Raw genomic sequence first — 7,501 nt, 5'->3', positions numbered from 1 at the left:
CCTTCATTGTCTCAAACTTTCTCTCCCTACTTGCTTCCCCTCTACCCTTACTCCTGCATAAAGGAAACTAGGAGTGCTTGACTGGTCAATTGGAAAATGTCTAAGAAACGAATTCTATATTGGAATTAAGGAAGATAAAAGACTCAGGGACACCTAATGGCTCATTCAGTGAAACATCCAGCTCTTGAGTTTGGCTCAGGTCATGATCTCACAGTAGTGAAATCGAACCCTGCATTGGGCTCTGTACCAACAGTGCAGAGCCTGCTTGGGATTCTCTCTCCCTTTCTCTCTGCCCCTCCCCTGCTAATGTGCTTGTGCATTCTCTCTCTCTCTCAAAAATACATACATGCATACAAACATACATAAATAAGGTTTAAAAAGATAGAAAAATAAAAAGTAAATATCATGTACCTTCTTATAAGAAGCGCTTTACAAACACTGACCCATTTACAACAATGCAGAGAACATTATTCACATTTTGTAGATGAGATGCACTTAGACAGGTTAAGAAACTAAAGCTCATTTTCTTATAAGTCATTTCTTTTCCTTTTATAAACTTTTGCTGGCCAATTTCCTCCACATGCCTGTTTCCATCACCAGCTAAATGCTGATTTCTCCCCAAATGTACTATTCTAGGTCCCACCCATCTCTTTGTTCCCAGCCAGAAATTCTCAACTTTTTCAGTTACTTGGAATCTCTTTACACTTTTCAACATTATTGACAACCCCAAGGGATTTTGCTTATGTAGATTATATTTATTGATGTTCACTGTGTCAGAAATTAAAACTGAGGAAAAAAATAATTTACCTGTTAATTTATTTAAAAATATAAATTCATTATCGGTCAATTATATTTTATCAAAAATAGCTATATTTTCCCAAACAAAAAAAATGTACTGAAGAGAATGTCATTGTTTCATAGTTGGCAAATCTCTTTACTATCTAGCTTAATAGAAATCATCTGGATTCTCCTATCTGTTTCTGCATTTAATCTGTTACAGTATTGACAAAAACTGATATCATACACCTATATAGTTAGAAAGAGGAGTATTTTAACAGCTCCTTCTTTTTATTCTAAGTAATAAACAGACACTACCCAGAAGAGTAATTCCATTACTCAAGTGTTTAACCTTGCTCCATGAATATGTTGTGAACTACTTGATATCACAAGAGTTTGCCCCAGGAGGGACCCCTTAGTGCAAACACAATATGTTCCAGGAGCTACTTACAATGGGTGTAGCCAACACAAGCTCAACCACCTCCTGCTTTCTGAAGATATCCAAGCACCTCTGCCTAAGATACATGACCATATGTAGCTAGTTATCAGGGGATAGAAAAGAATTGTGAGAGTTTGAGAACTTTTTAAAAATTAATTAAATTTTTATTTAAATTATAAGGAGAATATAAAAAAATTTCTCTCTTTATTTTGAGAGAGAGAGAGAGAGGAGAATCCCAAGCAGGTTCTGTGCTGTCAGCACAGAGCCCGATGTGGGGGTCCATCTCACAAACTGTGAGATCATAACCTGAACTGAAATCAAGAGTTGGATGCTTGACTGACTGAGCCACCCAGGCGTCCCACATATGAGAATTTTTAAATGAAAAACTAAAAGAAAAAGAAACACACACACACCCTTAGTTACTTCTACATATGACTCTGATGTCAAGTGTGTGTTATAAGCAACCGGATGGTTTCAGTATATGTGAGATGATGGGAGCCATCCAAAGTGTGGTCCTGTAGCAATAACACAGACAAGGGACAAGAACACACCACTCACAGTCTGCATTAATGAGAACTGTGTTATTTATTTAACATTCATATGTCTCTGATTTCCTAGCAATTTTTTTTAATATCTAATGCTTCATGAATTTGTGTATTATCCTTGCTCAGCGGCCATGCTAATCTTTTCTGTATCATTTCAATCTTAGCAAATTCTTAAATTCATGGATTCTTTCCAGAAAGCAGACCAAACATTACGGTTTTTATTTAGAAATATGGTCACTATTACAATACACCATTGAAGAATGTCCAGGCTATGACTTGAGTTTCAGTATCATTCAACTGCTTATATTGAGATTTAAGGACATTGATTGCTTATAAGCTATTTGTCATGTGGAATTCCATTTTTATGTGGTGTTACTCTTATTATTACGATTACTATTATTTTTTTCATCTTTTTCCAAAACTGGAAGGGTGTGAAGTTTGTGTGCATATGTTGGGGGAGGAGGAATGAAGAAACAGACTGATATAAAAATCAAATCGGCTAACTGCCATATTTAGAAAAAAGCAATCACTGTCACATTCTATTGGATTTCTTTATGCTTGTACACAGTTATCAATATTAAAAGGCAGTAACATTTGGGGTGCGAGAATGATTTTTGCTTATTCCATTTGAAAAGGACTGTCCATTCCTTTAAAAAGTCCATTTATGGGGCATCTGGGTGGTTCAGTCCGTTAAGCATTCAACTTCTGCTCAGGTCATGATCTCACAGTTTGTGGGTTCAAGCAGTGCGTTGGGCTCTGTGCTGACAGCTCAGAGCCTGGATCCTGCTTCAGATTTTTGTCTTCTCTCTCTCTGCCCCTCCCCCACTCTAAATTAATTAATTAATTAAAAAATAAAAATAAGGAGTACATTTATTTGTTAAAACAAACATAACTGTTGAGGCTCCCACCTCTTAAAATCTATCAAAACACCATCATACCCTAGGATTCTTTCTGTCACTGAATTTTGAAAGTATGTGTGCTTTGAAATCCCTTCTCTCCTGTGGCAGAGAAGACTGAATGGAGTCCGTCTCCATGTTGACGATTGTGGATCCTGGAAGGCAGAGAAGGTCTTATGTATCTCTATGTGGCCATCTCTGCATCTGCCTGGCACACAGCAGTTTTTCAACGACTGGGTAAGTTGAATTCTTTCCACTGGCCATCACACTGTTGAAAAACAGTGTATACTGAAACATTCTCTTAGACAGGAAAAGTGCTTAGAACTAGAAATTATTTGGATCACTTCTCAATATTGTTTTTCATTGTTCAAGTTGTGAAAGCAGTTGTATGGCATTTATCCCCATCATTAAGAGAAATCATAGGCTGCTTCAAAATTTACTGTTCAGCCCTACAATGGAATAACAGAGGTTATTTTTTAAAAGTTCACCAACTATATAAAAGTTGTTTAAATGACCCAACCATCAAAAACAGCATGGCTTCAGTTAAACTTTTGGGAGAATTTTAAAAGGGAGTTTCTCCTCCCTTATCTTATTTTTCTCAACAAAGAAAAATTTTAGTTTTTTAAATCAAAGTTTGAAAGCCTTTGTTTTCACAGGAAATAAACCAAATGTTCATTAATCTAAACAGGAAATGATAGTTTACTTCTCAAGTTCAAGACAAATGTCAGGATTTTCCCCGAGAATTAATATTATAAATGTTGTAATTTACGAAGATCTTGAATGTAAAAATTCCCAATTGTAAAATATTTTTATTTTAAGCTTTACACATTGGAAAAGTAATTTACCGTGTTGCCTCATTATGAGTGGCTGGCTTCCTTAAAAAGGTAATCCAGTTAGATTTTTGGGGGAGTCTCTTCAATGTGTGGAGTTATGCTACTTCCTTTTTTACTTCACTTAGTGCCTAGCATAGGCCTCAAGTACAGCTTCAGATACAAAATGAGGTAGAAGGCCGTGAAACAAACTGATAAGAGTGGCCCACAGCATGGGTTACATAGTGTTAGAACCAGGTAATTTCTCATTGTTCATGTGTTTTCTTCAAGTTACAATCATCTCTAAATGTTTTTCAGGGGTGATTTAGTGGTCTGTGGAAATGATCTAACCTAACGATAACCCACATCTCTTTTTTTCTCCTTCTTTTCTGTTCTTTTGCTATGGGCCACTGTATTCCTGCAACAAAATTGTAGTAGAAACACAATGTAATCCAAATATTTCTCCTGATTTTCAATTAATGATATATTGGTATGCAAGCATGTTTGTATGTGTGTATTTGACAAAACACGCCAGATGTATTCATTAGATTGTGCTCCAAAACAAACCACCTTAAAATGTAATGGCTTAGCACAATCACCAATGAAATAACTCATTGTTCCATGGGTTGGTAATGTGGGCTAGGCTCTGCTAGACAGTGTTTCTGCCATTAGCTGGACTCATTTCTGGGTCTTTAGTCAGCTGCAGATTATCTTAGTGGCTCTGCCTTTAGGCTGTCAGCTACAGTAATGGAGCAGCTGGGCCAAGGGTCTCTCCTCACCCCACAGGCTAGCCCAGCCTTGTTCATATGGTGGTTCTGGGCTTGAAGAACCCAACAAAGCTTAACCATCAAAGGGTAACTCCCAGGGCCCAGTTGATTTTCAACCCTCTGCTTTTATCACTTGGTACTGACCCATTGACCAAAGCAAGTCACATGTCCAAACCCAGATCCGGCTCAGGGACGTCCCTCCAAATACAGGGAGGCATGAACAAAGCAGAGCTATTCCTATAGTCAATGTAGCACTCACTTGAATACTCTAAAAGAAGGCATTAACCAAAAAAAATATCTCCTCTTAGGTGCCTTTCTCCCCTAGAGCTGAAGTAAATTGATAACATGGATTAACCTGTTGGCCTAGGAGAAACTGCCAACAACAATGGTTAATGGTGAAATCACTAAATAGAAACTAAATCATTATTATTCTATAGTGAGCAGCTATTTACAAAATTATAAGGCTAAGATAATCAAGAACATTTTAGAAAAAAAAGATGATCAAATTATACCATGAGACATTAAGCTGTACTATAAAATTTTAATAATAAGAAACTGATACCAATATAGCTACATAGATGAATTGAATAAAATGTAAATTCTAGACCCATATTTAAAAAATATATATATACCTTAATACTTGATAAAAGTATCATTTCAAGTCAGAGAAAAAGTAGATTTGTATTTATTTACTCAACATATATTTATTAAGCCACTATTATTTGTTCCTCTATCAGTGTTTCTTAAACCTCTGACATGGGCCTAGCATTGTTTGAGGCACAGAAGGCAGAGCCCTGAACCTAGAAGTCAAAGTTCCTGTTTTCTTAGAGCTAAAGTTTTAATGAGAAGAGACATAAAATAAACAAATCACCCAAAACAATAAATACACAGTCATTAACAAAACAGTGAAATGCATTCACATAGTGACAATTGTCACTAGGACAATAAAATAAGGGACTGCATTAGAGAAAGATTGGAGGCCTCATTTGGATATGATGCCCATGGAAGGTGTCTCTGAGGTGGTTACGTTTAAGAAAAAAACAGAAAAATCAACTGTGTTGAAAGCTAAGTTTTCTAGGCAGAGACCTGACAAGAGCAAAGGAAATGAGGCTTGGTATGTTTCAAGAACAAAAGACAAACCAGAGCCGCAAAGTATAAAGTCAGTACCAGGAAAACAGAATCAATCAAATCAAAGAATAGGGAACTGGGTCATGGGACCGATGGGAAGGAGTTCAGATCTAGATTTTATCCAGATGTGGGAGGCAACCAGCAGAAAGGTTTTCAGCAAAGAAAATCAGAGATGGTATTATGATCTGATTTTTGAGTGGAGAAGATTATGCTGGTTACAAGTGGAGAATGGGCATAGTGAGACAAGAGTGAAGGCAAAGACCAATTAGGAGGTCATTGCAGTGTTTGAGGAAGAAGTGACTCCGGCCTAATTTAGGGGGGAGTGGAGATTCAGAGACTAAGATACAACGTCAGAACTTGCCGATTTACTGGGAGTGGATGAAGGGAAAGAAAGAAGTCAAAAGTAGACTATTAAACATTTGGCCTGAGCAACCGTGAGCCTGATAGCCACTGTGCTAGGCTTTGGGGATACAATGGAGAATAAGAGATAGTCCTTGCTTTGTGGAGTTTGTAATCTATAATTATTTAATAAATGTTACATCGTTAACAAACTACTAGTTTAGAAAAATTAAGTTAGATTTAAATATCCCAGGTTTTCAGGCAGATAGATCAATGGAACAGAATAGAGAACCCTGTTAAGAAACACTGATAGAGGAAAAAATAATGGACCCACAAATGTATGGCCAACTCATCTTTGACAGAGCAGGAAAGAATATCTAGTGGAATAAAGACAAGCTCTTCAAAATACAGTGTTGGGAAAACTGGACAGTGACATGCAGAAGAATGAAACTGGACCACTTTCTTACACCACACACAAAAATAAATTCAAAATGGATGAAAGACCTAAACGTGAGACAGGAAACCATCAAAACCCTAGAGGAGAAAACTGGCAACAACCTCTTTGACCTTGGCCACAGCAACTCCTTACTAGACATGTGTCTGAAAGCAAGCGAAACAAAAGCAAAAATGAACTATTGAGATTTCATGAAGATAAAAAGCTTCTGCACAGTGAAGGAAACAATCAGCAAAATTAAAAGGCAACCAACAGAATGGGAGAAGATACTTGCAAATGAAATATCAGTAAAGGGATAGTATCCAAAATCTACAAAGAACTTACCAAATTCAACACCCAAAAAACAAATAATCCAGTGAAGAAATTGGCAAAAGACATGAACAGACACTTTTCCAAAGATGACATCCAGATGGCAAACAGACACGTGAAAATATATTCAACATCACTCATCATCAGGGAAATGCAAATCAAAACCACAATGAGATACCACCTCACACCCTGTCAGAATGGCCAACATTAACAATTCAGGGAACAACAGATGTTGGTGAGGATGTGGAGAAAGGGGAAATCCTCTTGCACTGTTGGTGGCAATACAAACTGGTGCAGCTACTCTGAAGAACAGTATAAATATTCCTTAAAAAGTAAAAATAGAACTAACCTATGACCCAGCAATTGTACTACTAGGTTTTTATCCAAAGGACACAAAAAATGCTGATTTGAAGGAGTACATGTACCCCAATGTGTATAGCAGTACTATCAACAATAGCCAAATTATGGAAAGAGTTCAAATGTCCATCAACTGATGAATGGATAAAGGAGATGTGGCATATATATACATGGTATATACATGGTATATATATATATATATATATATATATATATATATTTAATGGAATATTACTCAGCAATCAAAAGGAATAGAATCTTGGCATTTGTAACAAGGTATATTATGCCAAGTGATATAAATCAGTCAGAGAAAGACAAATATACGATTTCACTCATATGGGTATTTAAGGAAACAAAACAGATGAACATATGGGAAAGAAAGGAAAAAAATAAAATAAGATTAAAAAACAGAGGCAGGTAAACAATGAGAAACTCTTAAATATAAGGAACAAACTGAGCGTTGCTGGAGGGGAGGTGGGGACAGGCTAAATGGGTGATGGGTACTAAGGAAGGCACTTGTTACAATGGACACTGGATATTATATGTAAGTGATGAATTACTAAATTCTACTCCTGAAACCAAAAAATAAATAAATAATAATCATAGTTTTACATCACAAAGGTTAGATGAATTGAATGTTAAATTTGATGTATGAATAATATCTAAATAAATAAGCTGGAA

At 36.3% G+C, this 7,501-nt stretch overlaps 1 non-coding gene across 1 annotated transcript; it reads right to left on the bottom strand.

Annotated features, from left to right (window-relative positions):
- Window positions 1-1,842: 1,842 nt before the first annotated feature.
- Window positions 1,843-1,945, bottom strand: LOC144221039 (U6 spliceosomal RNA). Its single transcript, XR_013331936.1, has one exon. It is a non-coding gene; the product is annotated as a U6 spliceosomal RNA (small nuclear RNA).
- Window positions 1,946-7,501: the final 5,556 nt, after the last annotated feature.

Source organism: Crocuta crocuta, unplaced genomic scaffold, assembly GCF_008692635.1.
Source record: "Crocuta crocuta isolate KB4526 unplaced genomic scaffold, BGI_CrCroc_1.0 scaffold1, whole genome shotgun sequence".
Taxonomy (NCBI): Eukaryota; Metazoa; Chordata; class Mammalia; order Carnivora; family Hyaenidae; genus Crocuta; species Crocuta crocuta.
Note: the sequence above shows the minus strand (reverse complement) of the source record. Positions and strands in the feature narration are given on the sequence as shown.